At 40.5% G+C, this 19070-nt stretch overlaps 1 long non-coding RNA gene across 1 annotated transcript in view; it reads left to right on the top strand.

Moving 5' to 3' along the window:
• Positions 1-315: 315 nt before the first annotated feature.
• LOC141374740 (uncharacterized) overlaps positions 316-19070 on the top strand; it is a 32199-nt gene continuing 13444 nt past the window's right edge. Inside the window, exons 1-2 of the long non-coding RNA XR_012381863.1 lie at positions 316-527; positions 5233-5410. This is a non-coding gene — a long non-coding RNA (uncharacterized lncRNA). The remainder of the gene's footprint in view (positions 528-5232; positions 5411-19070) is intronic.

Here is a 19070-nt window from a genome sequence, read left to right as displayed (position 1 = left end):
GTTTATTTAAAAGTATAAAAAGATAATCTTATAAAATTACATACATCAAAAAAATTTTACATATACCGTGTCAAAATATCTTTTATGTAAATAGTTGTTAGCTAATTTCCACTTCTGCCTTCACAGCCTTATAATCCTGTATTGTCCTACAACCACAGACCTCTGGTCCCCTTGATATTTAAGACTGCTGAGATCATCCAGCCAAGAGACACACCCCACAGAATCCAGAGTCTCTCAGTACAGTGAAGCATCTTTTCTAGTGTGGCCAAAGACACATTTCTCATCTAGGTTTCTAATTCTTTCCGTCCCAGGAACATGCTGGCGTCCATAAATTAAATTTCACCCTTTGGAAGATGAGCATTGCTCGGGGTGATTGCCTCAGCACCCTGGCTGCCCTTCAGGGCTAGTTCAACATGGATGTGTCCCCTCCCTGTCCAGGAGTTTACAACACGGCCGTAGGCTTGTCTGGAACCGCACGACCACGACTGGCTGACAAGTCTTCCTGTAGAATGATAGCACAGGATCAGGTCAGTTTGCCTGCCTGATGGCATTATACTAAAAGTCACCTTTCTTTTAGGAGTAAACAGAATTTAAGTGTTTTTCAACCCCTGTTTGTTAAAAATGACCCATCTTTGCCTACTCTTTTCCTTTCCATCTTTTGCTTCCAACAATGTATCTGCCAGACGGTTTCTTGGAGCTTTGGGAAATTGAATTTGGAGTTAAGACTGAGAATGAGAAGCGCTCGAGCTGGTGGTGGTAGAAAAATTGAACCTCTGATTTTTATGTGGGCATGCAGCCTTTCAGAACCTCTAGCTCCCTTGCAGCTAGGCATGGCCATATGGTGTGGCCATATGGCTAAATTCTGGCCAATGGGCCGTGAGCCAAAATAATGTGTGCAACTTCTGGCTTATGCCTCTAAGAGGAAGGGGTGTGACTTCCTTCTCTACCTCTTTCTGCTAGCAGGAATATGGGTGTGGGAAGGGAACATCCTGGTCATGAAGATGAGAGCAATATTCAAGCGATAATAGAGGAACAAGAGAGAAAAAAAACCTGGGCCCTTGACTACTTTACAAAAGAAAGCCACCAAACTTTCACATGGGAGAGAAATAATCTTCCAACTGATTAGAGCCATTGCATGCCATTCTTACCTACTTGAGTGGATTTCTTCCCAATGTCAATATCTGTGTCAGCCCCTGGAGTACCTTTCAGGCGCTGGGCCCTCCCAGCAGCCCCTACTCCACTACGATTAACTAGGCCAGGTTTAGGATACTGCAAAGTATAATTTGTTCTGTACTTTCTCTACTCTCTCTCTCATGTGGTTTGTAGATACTCTGTCTGTGAAAACCATTACACAATGTTCTTTTCCTCATTCTGTTCTTTGCTCGAAGCTTTCAATCAATCTTTCTTACTCTCTCTAAGGCTCTGTTATTAAGCTCACCACTTTTGTGCTGTTGGCATCTATTAAGGCTGTACATTCTGTGGTTCTGCTGCTCATTCCCAGCTGACTTGTTGCACAGCAGAGTGGGGCAATTTATCGCCTTCAGAAAATTTTATCTGCACTTACGTAGGAAAAGGACAGGCTCTCTCACATAAAACCACTGGGAAGATTACTTTCCCAAGGAAAACAAACACATTCTCACTGTCCTATCTCTCGACACAGCCCCTCTTACAAGAACTGGATCTCGACCAGATCCAGAGTCTGAAATCAGCTCCACCCCATCCCTGCAGGAAAGCTAGCAACTGTGGGGGATGGAGGGTCATTCACGCCAGCCAGAGAAAATTGCATCTTGAAACAGAACAATTGGTAGTCCAGGCAAGCTGTTGGCGCCAGAAAGATGTTGCAAGAATTACAGTGGCCTCTTTATTGGAAAGAAGAACGTGGCCCTGAGAAACCCAGGAGCAAGTTATATTTGGAGAACTAGGCTGGTAGTTGGTATTAGAGAGGTCTGTCAGCAGAGAGCAGGACTCTAGGCATCACGCAGAAGCTTAATGACAGGACTTTGGGCCCTAGAGTAGTGATTCCCAACTAGAGGTGATTTTGTCTCTCCAGGGAATATGTGGCAATGTTTGGAGACATTTGTAGTTGTTATAATTGAGGGGTGCTAATGGCATCTATGAATAGAGGCCAGGGATGCTGGCAAGCCTTCTATAATGCATACAGCAGCCCCTGAACACAGACAGACACAATAAAAAATTGTCCAGCACAAAGTGTCAGTAGTGCCAATGCTGAGACACCCTGTCCTAGAGGGACTAATATTAAAAGGGCAGAACCCCCATCTCTGGGATGTTGGGGGTCCTGAACAGCCTGCCAAGGTGCAGGCTCAAGAACAGGAAAGTAAGACCTAGCGCTGATACCAAAGTTAGGCTGTAGGTCAGACAGGCAGGACTGAATCCCATTTATCAGAACTGACATAGAACGTCATGGCCAGACTAGGAGCAAAGAAAATTCATACCAAATCCCTAGGGGATCCCACTAGCACAGCTTAAACCCCTCTAGAGAACTAGGAGGATTGTTTTACAGCAGGATTCTTAACCTAGTTCCACAATCTTTTGGAGGCAGGGAAGGATCCATGCATATAGATAAGGGGATCTTGACCTTCCTCAAATTATACGCAAAATTATGTGTTTTTGCATTTTCCTGGAGTAAGGATGCAAAGCATCCTTTGGGATCTAAACATGGGCAGAAGACCCAGGAAAGGTCAAAACCCACTGTTGATGGCCTGGGGCATCAGGTTGAGCCTGCAGGAGAGGAACACAAGGTCTTAAGGAAGAGGAAAGATGAAAAACTAATGAAAACATCTAGCAGTAATTACACACAGCATCTGGCTCCTGTTCTGCTGCCTAACCCAGATCGTTTAATCTTCGTAATAATCTTATGAAGCTTATGCTTTTTCAATCCCATTTCATAGATGAAGAAACTAAGGCTAGACTTTCTCTAAGACAATGCTTCCTAACTTTCCTCACAGCACGGCGTACACACACACACACACACACACACACATGAGCTATTATATAGAAAAACTGTTAGCATTAATAAGAGACTTTAGTAAGTGGGCCATAAATAAGATCAATAAACTACAATTGCAAATCTATACTTTGGCAACAAATATTTAGACAACACAATTAGAAGAAAGATGCCAATTGCAATGATGACAAATTATGAGGCACTTTGGAATAAATCCAACAAAATATATGCAAGATCTTTATGGAGAAATCAGAAAGTTTAGTAATATATGTCAAAGGCACAGTGGGGTAAAGGGGCAAGGATGCTTATGACCAGAGGCAACTTGGCCAGAGCAGCCCCACGTCTGCTTCTCACCTGCCTGCCTTGGCCTCTTCGGGGCTGAGGACTTAAAATCTCTAAAACCCATTCAGAACACGTCAGTTTGCTTCCGTGGCACACCAGATAGAGAACTCTATTACCATTAAAGAAATTGAATTATAAATCTTCCAACAAAGAAAACACTAGGCCCAGTTATTTCTAATGGCAAGAACAGCCAAACATTCAAGAGACAATTTCAATCATACATGAAATCTTGCAGAATAGGAAAAGCGGGAATAGTGTCCAACTCATTATCTGAGGCTAGCATAACCTTCATTCTAAAACCAGGCAAGAATTGGGAAAAGAAACTTTCAGGCCAATCTAAGGTCAATAGACAAAGCATAATTGCAAATCTACAATTCAGCAACACCTATACAGAAAGGAACGGTGCTAATTACAATGGCAACAAAAAATATAAGGCGCCTTAGAATCTAACAAAAGGTGTGCAAGTCCTTAATGGAAAAAAATCATAAAACTTCAGTAAAGGACTGGGTGGCTCAATCAGTTAAGCTAAGCTTCTGCCTTCGGGTCAAGTCATGATCCTGGGGTCCTGGGATCAAGCCCCCCATCGGGCTTCCTGCTCAGTGGGGAGTCTGCTTCTCCCTCTCCCTCCCCACCTCATGTTGTCTCTCGAATAAATAAATAAAATCTTTTTTAAAAACCAGTAAAAGACATTAAAGATGTCAACAATATTTCCCTAAAACGACCTATAGACTTAATGATATTCTATTCATGGAAGTTGATAAGCTGGACCTAAAATATCAGTGAACAAAGACCCAAGACTGGCTGAAACAATCCTGGAGATGGACAAATAGAAGCAATAACCTAAATACCAGCCATTACGATTTATTATAAGGTCTTTAGTAATTTGGGACGTGTTATCGGTTCAGAGATAGATCAATGGACCAAAACAGAGTCAAGAATCAAGATCCATGGATAGATGAATATATGGAAAACTTATCTATGGCACTGCAGATTAGGAGGACAGACCCTTTGGTATGAGTTGATGAGTCATAAGAGGGAAAGAGTTAAGTGAACTCCTACCTCACACTATACACAAAAATCAATTCTAGATGGATAAAAGGCTTAAAGACAAAACTTTAAAATTTTAGAAGAATACGTAGAATATTATCTTTTTTTTTTACCATTTTTACCATTTTAATTGTACAATTCTGTGGCAGAATATTATCTTTCTAATTATGAGGTAACAAAGGATTTCTTGACACAAAACTGGCAGCATAAATTCAACCACACTAAAATAATAAAACTGCTGCTCCTCAAAAGATATCAAGAGAGTGAAAACAGAAGCCAAAAACTGGAGGAAGAGACACTCAGGTTTAGTAACCAAACGCACTCCTTTGAATTGATAAGAAAAAGATAACAACCTACTATACAGATGAACAAATAGCAACAGCCTTGAACAGAAGAACACATCTAGGTGGTAAATAAACGTATGAAAATACGCTCACCCTCATAGTTGCTAGAGGATTACAATGAGTTCCTGTTTTATACGCATCAAGAGTGGTATTTACTTTTTTATATTTATATTTATATTTACTTAGCAAATATAAAAAAGTCTGACATTAGCAAGTGTTGGTGAGAATTTGTAGTAATGGTAACTATCATATACTGTTAGATGGTAATCTGGAACTATCCAGGAAAGCTGAACATGTGCATTAACCCCTCCCACCAAGTGGTTTCTCTTCTGGTGTGGTAAGCAGACTTTTGGGATGGCCCCTAATGAGTTCCACCTCTTAGTTTCCCTGCCTGTGCGTAATTCCCTCCCCTTGAGCTGGGCTGCACCAACGGCATACAGCAGAACTGACCGGGCGCCACCTCTGAGACAAGGTTTCAAAAAACTGACTTCTGCCCAACTCTCATTCTGTCTCTTCTTGCTTACCTCCGAGAAGCAAGCTGTAGCTGTGGAGAGAGACCCACAAGGCAAGGCATGAAGACCAGAGAGGACAACCAGAGAGGAACTGAAGCTCTGAGGCCAACAGCCCAGGAGGAATGGAGTCTTGCCAACAGCCCAGGAGGAACGGACTCTTGCCAACAGCCCAGGAGGAACGGACTCTTGCCAACAACCAAGTAAGTGAGCCTGGAGCAGATTCTTCCCATGAAGATGACTATAGCACTTGCCCACATCTTGATAGCAGCCTTGGTAGAGCTCAGGGTCAGAGGACCCAGTGGAGCCGCATCTGGATTCCTGATCCAGGGACCTGGAAACTGAGATAATAACTGTGTTAAGCTGTTAAATCTGGGGCTGATTTTTTTTATGCAGAAGTAAATAACTAGTACGTCTGAATACAAGCACATCGGTACGTGGAGTCTGGAGTACAGGTGAGCCCAGAAGGTTGATCCTTCAATCACTGGGGCTGCCAAGAGCAAGTAGGTGGAGGTGGGGCTGGGATAAATAGAGTTCAAGAGCAGACTCGCCCCAGCCAAGAGCAGCCTCATCTGTTTACCCCAGTGCGCCATACCATATTATGGGGTTTTTCTGTATGTGTGTGCCATTATGTGAAAAAAGTAGGAAAGCATTAGGATATAAAATAATCTCTCTTTCTTGTGAAGAGTGTTTGGTAATTGATATTTTTTGGGACAATGTCCTCAATGGTTCATCACCTGAGAACTTGCTAAAAATGCAAACTTTCAGACTCCATCTCAGATCTATGAAATCAGGTACTCTTGTGGGGTGGGGGCAGCAATCTGTGTTTTTAAAGGCTTTCCAGATGATTGGGTACAGGTGAAAGTTTGAGAAACACTGTTCTAAGAATTTGTGCATTTCATCTGTTTTCAAATTTATTGGCGAAGGTGTTCCAGTATTCTCCTAAATCCTTTTAGCATCTAAGTTATGTACTCCTTTCGTGCTATGTTGTTGGTGTTTTCTCCTCATTCTTGGTCAAGCTCTTGAGGGTTTGTCACTACTCTTAATCTTTTCAAAAGATGTACTCGGCTGTTTTTCTGTTTCATTAATTTTTTCGATTATTTCCATCCTTCTACTTTCTTTAGGTTTATTCTGTTATTCTGTTCCTGTTAACCAAATATTCGGGAGCACTTTTAACCAAATATTTGTCTTAGATTTATTAGGGAGTAGATAACACAGATGGTATACATTCTGGCCCCAAATGTGTTGTAACAAATTTGTGGTTAGATATTCTCCAAGTATTTTCCCCCATTTTTTCTTTTTATTTAGATCTAAAGATGACAGGTAATTCTCCCCCCACCTCTCTGTAGGGTGTCCCACTCTCACCACCACCCCCCAGTTCAACCATCTTGAACGGACCTAGTATAACCTTTCTAGAATTCTGGCTTCATGTGGAAAATTTCCAGGCCGTCCTCTCAGCACTTACACGCCTTGTGTTTTTATCTATCCTCTTAGCATACGGCTACCAAAGTTAACTAGAAACCTCTGTGGCAAACACCAGCATCAGAGAGGCCTACCTCTCGGGACTTCTACTTTTTTATTACCTATGGCAGGGATATTCTTCCTTTTCCCAATGGGCGAGCCAAGTATTTTAAAAGATATTTAAAAGTATGTTTTGGGGCCCCTGGGTTGCTCAGTCAGTTAAGCGTCTGCCTTCAGCTCAGGTCATGATCCCAGGGTCCTGGGATCGAGCCCCTCATCGGGCTCCCTGCTCCGCGGGAAGCCTGCTTCTCCCTCTCCCACTCCCCCTGCTTGTGTTCCCTCTCTCGCTGTTTCTCTCTGTCAAATAAATAAATAAAGTATATTTTTTTTAAAAAGTATGTTTCGGGGTGCCTGGGTGGCTCAGTTAAGCGTCTGCCTTCAGCTCAGGTCATGATCCCAGGGTCCTGGGATTGAGCCCCACATCGAGCTACCTGCTCGGCGGGAAGTCTGCTTCTCCCTCGCTCTCTGCTGCTCCCCCTGCTCGTGCTTGCTCTCTCTGTCAAATAAATAAAAAATGAATAAATAAATAAAAGTATGTTTCATCCAGAATTTTAAATGCCATATTGGAAGACGTTTTCTGGACATCTAGCCTTCCATAGAACTAGAAATAGAAGGTATCCTATTTATAACATAAACATCTTCTTTGTCTTTTCCTTACTTTCTAAGTTGAATACTCATTTCATTTTTAAAAGCTTTCTTATTTTTTATATTTTAAGCTATAAATTTCTTTCTGAATGCCACTTTATCCTACAATAATGATCTAGATAAAATTTTGTTACTTACCATGCAATATTACTATTGCATAGGTGCAGTGCAAAATGATCTTTATGTATATTCCTAATAATCTTCACCAACACCCAATGAGCTATGTACTATTATCATTTATCATTTTATGAGGGAGGGAATTGAAGTAAAGAAAACTTAAGTAATTTCCCTAGGATCATCAAAGATAGGTAGCATGTAGGGAAGCTAAGATTCCAACCCAAGTTTGCCTGAATTCAAAATGAGTTCTTTCAACCAATTCAATCTATTTTCTGGAAAAAAAAAAAAAAGGAGAGGGAATATTTGAGATGAGAGTGAAAAGGAAAAAATGACATCATTTGGTTTTAGTGTTAGAGTAAAAAGTACCTCACAATTTGAACTAAGGGAAGGTGCAGGTTGTTAAGGGAATAATAACAATCCAACCCAAACTCAGAGAACATGCTGCAAACTGAGGACGTGTCCCAAGCAGTAACAGGTGTGCACAAACACTGGGCTCCCAGGTGCTCTGACAGAAATTCGTCTTTCCCAACCATCCAAATTGTTATTAATTTGCACCTTCTTAGCCATATCTCAATTTACGAGAAAACCAACTTGCAAACCAAACGGCCATATTTGTAATGTATAGAACCATCACTGACCAACATATTTTTAGCCTCAAACAAAATGGTCTCTTCTACTAATCCCAGACCTTGGCTCCAAGCCAACTGGCTTCTTTTATTATTTGCAACAGAATCCAGGATTCAGAGTGAATAAAAGAGCTGAACAAGAATATAACTCCCGGTAATATTGTCTCTGCACCTTGTGCACTTATCCTTTTTGTCTCTCCCCAGGGGAAAAGCAGTTATTCTTACTTATGCTCAATCCAGTTGTTCCCCACAGCGGCCATGTAAATCTTGGCACCGAGTATGCGGCAGAATAAAAAGTCAAGGCGGTGGGAGGTGCTCACATGAGAGCAACGGGCAGCCGCAAAGCCCCAAACTGTTCCATCCATTTTCTGCTAAAAATAAAGGGTTCTATTCATCAAAAACTTTTATATATTCTTATGATTTTTCTTACAAAAAAAAAAAGCCAACATGATATGCAGGCAAAGAATAACAACTCCCGGTTCACAAACCATGCCATCCTTTCATTTCCCAGAGTAAGCAAATAATCCAGAGAGAGGACAAGTGGGAGAGGTTGGCATTTGCCATATTCACCAGACAAAAAACGTCTTCTGCTAAAAGGGATCTGACCTCAAATTAGACATCGAAATTGTTCAGTTTGAGGGAAGCGGTCTCCTTTCTGTGCACCCATTTAACCAAATGAATTACCCAGAGCCTGCACGGGAGAGATGTTATAGCTTTGTTTTAATGCGGCTTCTAAATATTCTAGGTTTCTTATCATTTCTTCTAAGCCAAGGAGAACTGATTAGTTTGAATTTACCAAAATTGAAAGGTTATTTAGACCTTATTTTTTTACTGTCTCCCATTTCTTTTCAATCTTTAAGAACGATCTTTCTGCTTTAAGACCAAATTATTGTATGCTTTAGAAAGTTTCCTCTACTTATTAACACAATAGTACTAACTAAAATTTTTAAAGAGTTAAAAAAATCACAATCCCACCCACCCTACTAAAAAGTCAGCTGGTTTCCATTTTCTAGGCTTCCTCTCTGCCCTAAATTTGCATGCATTCATCGTACGTACATACATACATAGTTGTAAAGTCCTACATAGATTGGATTTTAAAAATCCCTAACATTTTTTCTGTTTCGTTCTTCCTTTTGTGCTTGCAGATCAGTTTGCCTAGAGAAGGAATCACACTGGCCCAGGAGGGCTACTCATTCTTTGTCATTATTCCACATATGTAAATCCTACCTCTCTAACAAGACCAGAAAATCCTTTTTTTCCTATTTTCTTTTGGACTTTCCACAGACTCTGGGAGAGTGTTCAGTGCATAGAAAGTGCTTCAGTGGTAGAATGTTTTCAGTTTTTCATTTGCTTTGCTAGGTATTCCCTTAAGTGAATCGAGAGTTTATTGAATTGGATTTATTGAATTGAATTTAAATTTCCCATTAATAAGACTTGAGTTACTCGAAAGACACAGGAATTTTACTAACCAACACCTCTAGAGCAGCGAGTCACTGTGTGCACGGTCTCCCAAACATACCAGCCTCTCCCATGCCTGTCTGTCCTTGCTTCTGCTATTAACCTGGAAAGTACATTTTCATTCTTTTAAAATGTTGTGCAAAGTCTGCCTTCTTTAATGAAGGCTTTCTCTAACCCCACCCCAAGATGGAAACCACCCACCTCTTCTTCAGGCCACTCTAAACTTTGTGCCTACTTTATTATAGTAATTTATTTATTATATGACCACTTCCCCATGAGAACGTAAGCTCCCTGAAGTTAAGAACTGTATTTTTTTCATCTTTGTACTTCCAGCATCTTCCACGGTCCTTTGGATGTCATGATCCCTTCAGAGTGTACATTGAATGTCACATGGCTCCTGGACACACCTATCTTAGTGGTCTTACAGCTAATGTAATGGGAAGCAAGTTTAGGTAATGTCACAGCATGAGAAGCATGTCGGAGAACAATGCAACACACTGTGACGCCACCATTTCTATGCTTCAAATGTTCTGACAAGGAGAATAAAAAAAAAATGACAACAAAAAAATGCCAAATGGCTTCAGACCTATCCTATGAATTTAAAAGATAAACCAGTTATTTAAAAAAATGTTTTTTTCTTTTTCTTTTTTTTTTAGAGAGGGGAAAAGGGGTTGGGGGAGGGGCAGAGGGAGTGGGAGAGAGAGAATTTTAAGCAGGCTCCATACCTAGCATGGAGCCCCATGTGGGGCTCGATCTCACAACACTGAGATCACGACCTAAGCCGAAATCAAGAGTTGGATGCTTAACCAACTGAGCCACTCAGGTGCCCCTATATGGAAAACTTCAGACACATACAAAAACAAGAATACTTTAATGGAGTGTCCAACATTAAGAGTTAACAACATACAGCAAATCTTTTTTTTTTTAATTTTTTATTGTTATATTAATCACCATATATTACATCATTAGTTTTTGGTGCAGTGTTCCATGATTCATTGTTTGTTCATAACACCCAGTGCTCCATGCAGAACGTGCCCTCCTCAATACCCATCACCAGGCTAACCCATCCCCCCACCCCCCTACCCTCTAGAACCCTCAGTTTTTCAGAGTCCATCATCTCTCATGGTTCGTCTCCCCCTCTGACATACTCCCCTTTTCTTCCTCTCCTGTTATCTTCTTCTTTTCCTTTTTTCTTAAAATATGTTGCGTTATTTGTTTCAGAAGTACAGATCTGTGATTCAACAGTCTTGCACAATTCACAGCGCTCACCGTAGCACATGCCCTCCCCAATGTCTATCACCCAGCCACCCCATCCCTCCCACCCCCAACCACTCCAGTAACACTCAGTTTGTTTCCTGAGATTAAGAATTCCTCATATCAGCGAGGTCATGTGATACATGTCTTTCTCTGATTGACTTATTTCACTCAGCATAACACCCTCCAGTTCCATCCACGTCGTTGCAAATGGCAAGATCTCATTCCTTTTGATGGCTGCATAATATTCCATTGTGAACATACAGCAAATCTTATGCCCTTTATGTCCTGATCCATTTTCTTTGCCTACTGGTTTAATTTAAAGCTAAATTTAGACATCAAATCATATTTTTGGCAAACGTTTAGGTTATACCTCTATAAGATAAGGGATCTTTCATTAGACATAACCAAAAATAACACTATTCCTAAAAAAAAAAAATACTTTCTTCATATCATCAAGTATCATCAATAATTAAATGTTTCCTCATTAATGTTTTTCAGAGTTTTACCATGAGGATCCAAAGGGCTCATGCTTTACATTTGGTTGTTTTTCTTAAGCCTCTTTGAAACTATCCATTCCGTCTCCCTCTTTTTTCCCCTTGTAATTTATTCATTGAAAGGGCTGGGTCATTTGTCCTATAGAGTTTCCCATATCCTAGATTTAGTGATTGAGGGCGCCTGGGTGGCTCAGTTGGTTAAGCGACTGCCTTCGGCTCAGGTCATGATCCTGGAGTCCCGGGATCGAGTCCCACATCGGGCTCCCTGCTCAGCAGGGAGTCTGCTTCTCCCTCTGACCCTCTTCCCTCTCGTGCTCTCTAGATTTAGTGATTGAATCCTCATGCTGTGTGAATCATGTTCTCCAGTTCCCTGTACTGCCTGCAAACTAGTAATTAGAGTTTCAGCCCTGTCCAGTAGAATTTTCTGTGGTGATGGAAATGTTCTGTATCTGCATGCGTGGCTATTGTACTAGTGTGACTGAGGGATAGAATTATTTTGTTATAATTAATTTATATTCACATAGCCACAAATGGCTGGTGCCTGCCTTATTGGACAGTACATACCGGTTAAGTCAGAGAAATTGAAATTGAAATAGACATAGGTTGTTGACACCTCTGTTGGATTCAGGTTTGCTTATCAAGAATATGTCATAATGGTGACTTTCCAGTAGGGGGCGGAAAATGTCTGGTTGTCTTCTGTAATGTTAGCAGCCACTTGATGACCATTAATTCATTAGAAGGTGGCAAAATGATCATATTCTATTTTTATCATTCTTCTTCACTTATTAGCTTAACCCTATCAAGAGAACTTCCTTTTATCAACAGTTTTATGGTCCTCAGGTATAATTTATACAAGAAAGGCAGAATAAATGCTGGATTCTTTTCCTGTTTGTAGGAAAAATGATTTGGTTCCCTAGCATTCTCCAAAGATGATCAATATTTTTTTGTTTGCTTAGCATCATTATAAACTCACAGATTTTAATGTGTTTCATTCCATTGCAGTTATTATTCATCGTGATGCTTAAATTTATCCCTTTTTTGGCCCATGGGAGCCTCTTCAAATTGGCCTATGAATCCGTTTATCACGACCCCCATAGTTTTTCATAGCTTCCTTGCTTTCCTAAAATGACAAGATATTCCAAACTCATCAGAATCATGTTTGCCCCAGTTAATTAGCCATTTCCGCAAGAGACCAGTTCCTTTGGGTGAGAAGTTGTATTTAGAAACTACAGTCTGGTGCTATGGTAGACTGATGAGCTGGGGTTCATCGTTGTCCCTAGGCTTTTCTAGTAGATAGAACCAGGGAATATTTTCTAATAGAAATGCATTATGTTGGGGCACCTGGGTGGCTCAGTCATTAAGCGTCTGCCTTGGGCTCAGGTCATGGTCCCAGGGTTCTGGAATCGAGCCCCACATCGGGCTCCCTGCTCTGCAGGAAGCCTGCTTCTCTCTCTCCCACTCCCCCTGCTTATGTTCCCTCTCTCGCTGTGTCTCTCTCTGTCAAATAAATAAATAAAATCTTTAAAAAAAAAAAAGAAAATGCATTATGCATTTACATTTCTAATTCAAATTTAGGATTACATGGTTTTTTTTTTTAACTTCTCTGACTTTATATTTGTAACTTTTTTGTTGAATATCTTGGCTCTCCTTGAATTAACATAAGTACTTATTTGGTTTATCCTATTACAGACATAATAGTTTAGAATAAACTACAACAATATTATTGACACTAACAATATGACTACTGGAGAAACTTCAAGTTTGTTCGTTTTTGCAGCTCTTTTTGTCTTAGAGTACATCCCAGTCAAATTATTATGTTTTAAAATACCTTGAAATAGCTTTTCTCTGTGCAGTTAAGCTACCCACTCAATACACAGGTTTACTAACTACATTTTTAAATTTTCATAGTTATTCCATTTTATTTTAATCACGCCTCACATTCACATGATTCCAAAGTCATATCTCTAAGTAAAGTAATTTGAGAAATGTCTGACTTCTGGTAGTGTTTCCTCCTTTTGTTCCTTCTACCTCTCTGGGAAATTTATTTTAAATTGGATGTTGGTTTATCTTCCACTTAAGCTAGTGAATCTGGAACTTTAAAAAATTACCATGTACCTTGAGCCACAAGCATTCCCATCTTATTTCCCCAGGGCTCATCCCATCCCTCATTCTTTCCATTTCATTTGCCCAAAGTGAGGATGATAGCAGCAATGACTCATGTGACAGTTTGCATAAGTGTGGCTCTGGTCAGCAGTTGAAAATACCAAGTTGTTTCATCCTACTTTTATGTTTGTTAGGGTCACAAAGTAGATCTGAAACTATTTCGTATTTTCTGCTGACATAGGCTTCGCTCTCTCAGAAGCAGAATGGTCGCAGCAGTGAAATAGCAGCATCAAAACTCATGTACCCTCAGTGAGAAAATCAGGACCATGCACTTACTGAATCCTGGAAAAGGAAATCATTTGGGGGAACTAATTTAGCCCATTACTCTGCTCAGAGCTGCACTTAATGCATTTTAGGTAACTATTATGATCAACCCCCAAAATATACTTGTAATAGGTCTTCGTGTGTGGCCGCCATGAAAAGGCACCTCCTAGATCTGCAACTGCAGGGAGTGTAATTGACTGAGGCTCCCGTGCTGATGGGCTCTGCAACCCACTGCGGCATTTAAAAAAAATAGCATCTTTATTGAGATATAATGCACATTCCATAAAGCTCACTTTGAAAGTATACAGTTCAGTAGTTTTTACTGTATGCGTAAAGTCGTGCGACCGTCACCATTATCTGATTCCATAGCATTTTAATCGCTCCAAAAGGAAGCTCTGTTCCCATGAGCAGTTGCTCCTCGTTCTCTACTCTCTCCAGCGACGGCAACCACTAAGCTACTTTTTGTCTGTATGGTTTGCCTATCTTTACTATTTCGTGTAAATGGGGCCATACCATGTGTGGCCTTTTATGTCCGGCTTCTTTGGCTTGCCACAGTGGTTTCATGTTCATCCACCTAACAGTGCATATCGGTACTTCATTCCTTTTTTTTTCTTTTTTTTTTTTGCCCATTTTGTTTTGCCGTTTTTGAGATTGTGGTAAAATACACATAAACATGAAATTTACCATTTTAACCATTTCAAGTGTATGGCTCAGTAACATAAAGTCCATTCACATTGTTGTGCAACCAATCTCCAGAACTCTTTTCATCTTGTAAAACTGAAATTCTATGCCCATAAAATGACTCCTCCCTCCCTCCCACCCCCAGCCCCTGGCAGCCACCATTTTATTTTCTGTCTCTATGAGTTTGACTACTCTAGGTACCTCACACAAGTGGAATCAAATATTACTTGTCTTTGTGTATCTGGCTTATTTCACCTAGTATAATGTCTTCCAGGTTCATCATGTTGTAGCATAGGACAGAATTTCCTTCCTTTTTAAGGTTGAATAAAATTGTGTTACTCATTCCTTTTTATGACCTAGTAATATTTCATTTTATGGATAGACCATACTTTGTTTATCCCTTCATCAGTTGATGAGCACTTTTTGGCTAATATGAATAATGCTGCTATGAACATTTGTGTGTAAGTTTTTGTGTGGGTATAGGTTTTCAATTCTCTTGGATATATTCCTAGGGTAGAATCACTGAGTCTTTTTAACTTATGAGGAACAGTCAGACTGTTTTCCAAAGCAGCTCCACCATTTTACATTCCCACCCACAATATATGAACTTTCCAACTTCTCTACACTATGGTCAACTCTCGTTACTGTCCATCTTTTTTTTTTTTAAAGATTTTATTTATTTATTTGACAGATACAGTGAGAGAGGGAACACAAGCAGGGGGAGTGGGAGAGGGAGAAGCAGGCTCCCCACTGAAACAGGGAGCCCGATTCGAGGCTCCATCCCAGGATCCCGGGATCATGACCTGAGCTGAAGGCAGATGCTTAATGACTGAGCCACCCAGGTGCCCCACTGTCCATCTTTTTAATCATAGCCATCCTAGTGGGTGTGAAGTATATCTCATTGGGGCTTTTATTTGCATTTTTCTAATGACTAATGATATTGAGCATCATTTCACGCTTACTGGCTATTTGTATATTTTCACTGAAGAAATTTCTGTTCAGATTCTTTCCTCATTTTTTTATTGGGTTATTTATCTTTTTATTATTGAAGTATGTTCTTTATATATTCTGGATACAAGTTCCTTATCAGATATATGATTTGCAAATATTTTCTCCTATCCTGTGGGTTGTCTTTCACTTTTCTGTCCATCCTAGCAGTTACACAGAGACCATGATGCTCATAGCTGCTCCTGTCCAGTGGCTGAATAGGGCAGGGATACTAAGGCAGGCTCATTCCTAGGAGATGTGGGACTTCTCAACTTTGGTTCAAAGTGACTCTGGCTCCAGAGTCATCACCCTCATAGCTTATTTTGGCTAAGGACTTCCCAAAAGCTTTTCTAAGCTTCCTGAGATTGCTTAGTGGTCCAGGAAACTTGCATCCAATCTTCCTTCCCTTTCTTCTTCACCAGGGTCCGACTTGCTTTGCAGTCCAATAACTCTCAGCCTTTTCCCATTCCTGCCCCATATTCTGCCACATTAACATTTCCCCTAATAAAATCTCTGCACATCTGATCCTGACTTGGGGTCTGCTTCTTGGAGGACCTGGACTAACACACCATGTGATGGCAATGTCTACGCTAAAGAATGAGTTGGAAAGTTCAAGGCCAAAGTCCTTCTGTAATGGATGGCAGCCATGACCAGAAGCAAAAACAAAAGTAGAGATTTGAACTCTCTAGTTTGCCATGGTGTTTCTACTCAGTGAAAGGAGCAATGATTTTCCAGCCAGGTAGATCCTACAAGCGCCGCCACTTGCTAATTTTGTGATTTTGACAAGTTAGTTAACCTTCTTATGCTTTAGTTTCCTCATGTGCATAATGTGCACAACAGTGCTATCTCCTGCACTGTTTTGAAGATTAAATAAAATAATGTAAAAAGCATCTAGCAAAGTGCCGGCACATAGTGGGAGCTCGCCAAATGTTAGCTTCCCTCCTATATCCCCTCAGTCAAGACTTAGCAACATCACACTTGACTATTTCATTCCCCCCACTCCTTGGCTTTATATTCTTTTTAAATTTTTTTAATTTAAATTTTAGTGAGTGAACATACAGTGTAATATTTGTTTCTGGGGTAGAATTCAGTGATTCATCACTTACATACAATACCCCGTGCGCATTACAATAAATACCCTCCTTAATACCCATCACTCATCTAGCCTATCCCCCACCTTCAACCCTTGGTTTGTTCTCTATCGGTAAGTGCCTCTTATGGCTTGTTTCCCTCTCTCCTTTTTTTCTTTTCCCTCTTCCCATATGTTCATCTCTTTTCTTTCTTACGTTCCACCTATGAGTGAGATCATACAGTATTTGTCTTTCTCTGACTTATTTCACTTAGCATAATACACTCTTGCTCCATCCATGTTGCAAATGGCAGGATTTCATTTTCTGATGGCTGAGTAATATTCCAATACACACACACACACACACACACACACACACACACACACACACTACATCTTCTTTATCCATTCAACAGTCAATGGACATTTGGGTGCTCTCCATAATTTAGCAATTGTTGATAATGCTGCTATAAACATCGGGGTGCATGTACCCCTTTGAATCTTAATTTTTGTATTCTTTGGGTAAATATCTAGTAGTGCAATTGCTAGATCATTGGGTAGTTCTATTTTTAACTTTTTGAGGAACCTCCATACTGTTTTCCAGAGTGGCCACACCAGTTTGCATTCCCACCAACAGTGTAAGAGGGTTCCCCTTTCTCCGCATCTTCGCCAACATCTGTTGTTTTTTGTGTTGTTGATTTTAGCCATTCTGACTGGTGTGAGGTGGTATCTTATCATGGTTTTGATTTGTATTTCCCTGATGATGAGTGATGTTGAGCATCTTTTCATGTGTCTGTTAGCCATCTGGATGTCTTCTTTGGAAAAGTATCTATTCATGTCTTCTGTCCATTTCTTAACTGGATTACTTGTTTTTTGGGTGTTGAGTTTAGTAAGTTCTTAATTTTTTTAAAGATTTTATTTATTTGAGAGAGAGAGAAAGAGCACAAGTGGAGGAGTGGAGGGGCAGAGGGAGAGGGAGAAGCAGACTCCCCATAGATTATATGGTTTGCGATGTTGGGTTTGGTAGGTTCTTTACAGATTTTGAGTATTAACCCCTTATCAGATATGTCGCTGGCAAATATCTTCCGCCATTCCATAGGCTACCTTTTAGTTTTGTTGATTGTTTCCTTTGTTGTGCAGAAGTTTTTAATCTTGATGACATCCCAATAGTTCATTTTTGTTTTTGTTTCCCTTGCCTCCGGTAACATGTCTAGTAAGAAGTTGCTATGGCTGAGGTCAAAGAGGTCACATTTGGCTATTGGAAGGCAAGTAATAATTTCTCTCTAGGATGAGTCACACACACTTTATAGAAGTAAGCAGAGTGCTAAGTATCAATTTTTTTCTTGCCTGTTTCTCAGGCTCCCTTTCCTTGATCTACTCTGGCCATTGCCCTCTTGGATTCCTGGACACTGGATGGATGAGCCTTTCTCAGCAGGGTTCCAAAAGTAGTTCCCAGGCTCAGAGCTACACACCAGGACAACCCAACTACCTGCCCTGGCAAAGCCTCTCTTCCTCCCCCTCACCTCACTAGAACATTCATGTTGCTCTGGAATGTTTCTCTTTGCCTCCAGCACCTATTACTTTTCCAAATGCTATGTCCCTTACACACAGCGTTAACCAGCTTACATCTTTCTTTTTTTAAAAAATTGTTAGAGTCTGCTCCTTTCATGCTTCATCTTGGCATCTCCCCACTCTCTTCCCCTCCACAGACACTCTAATTTCAAAGGGTCTTTGTGTAAGGACAGGTTTTGAAGTAAGTCTCTATTCATTCTAGCATATCCCTACCCCAGTAAAAACCATGTCATGGTTGGAAGTGTGGATTATGGGTATATACTGCTGTGTGGTGAAAATTACAAAGTTATTTTTTACCTGTCAAAATACATAGAAAATAAAAATATAAGTTTAATTCTGTAAGTTTATATTTTAAAACTTTAAACACTATAAACACCCTGTTAGCTAGAAATGCTCTAGAAAGCATTATAAAAGAGCTGGGATAATACCCAGGGAAAAACTACTTTTACTGCCATGTTAACTAAAGACATCTGATAAGGCATGGGATTCTGTGTAAAAAAAAAAGAGTAGGTACCCCAAACCCAAACCTGGACCAGTAGTCAAATAATTTTTTCTTAATACAATACAGTTTGGTCCACACTTGATAAGTAAATAAAAATCTCAGCAAGCTGCCCTATAGACGTGAAAGAGTGTTCTAGCTCTCCATCCATTCTCCAACCAATCCCTCGGCTCCCTGCCCCTGATCTCAGCCACACCCTGGGCACAGCAGGCCACCTCCCACCCCCCACTCCTCCCCTGACCCACCTCCTCTCTTCCTTCCTCCTCATCCTCAAATTTGAGATGTAGGAGGGGAAGAGGGAGAAAATAAAACCATTTGTGAGAGAGCCACAGGGCTCTCTCTCTTTTTCCTTTGATTGTTCCTTACTTACTTCATGGTACAATGGTCTGCTACGGAGAACAAAAGAATCTTAATTAATGGACTGGACTTCTATTCACAACTAACTCAGTTGTTTGCTATTATTTTACCTACCGTCTCACATGCACAAAGTACTCATAGGCACCACTATCT

This window comes from Callorhinus ursinus, unplaced genomic scaffold (genome assembly GCF_003265705.2).
Source record: "Callorhinus ursinus isolate GAN/ISIS: 27379988/994484 unplaced genomic scaffold, GSC_fseal_2.0 scaffold2, whole genome shotgun sequence".
Taxonomy (NCBI): Eukaryota; Metazoa; Chordata; class Mammalia; order Carnivora; family Otariidae; genus Callorhinus; species Callorhinus ursinus.
Note: the sequence above shows the minus strand (reverse complement) of the source record. Positions and strands in the feature narration are given on the sequence as shown.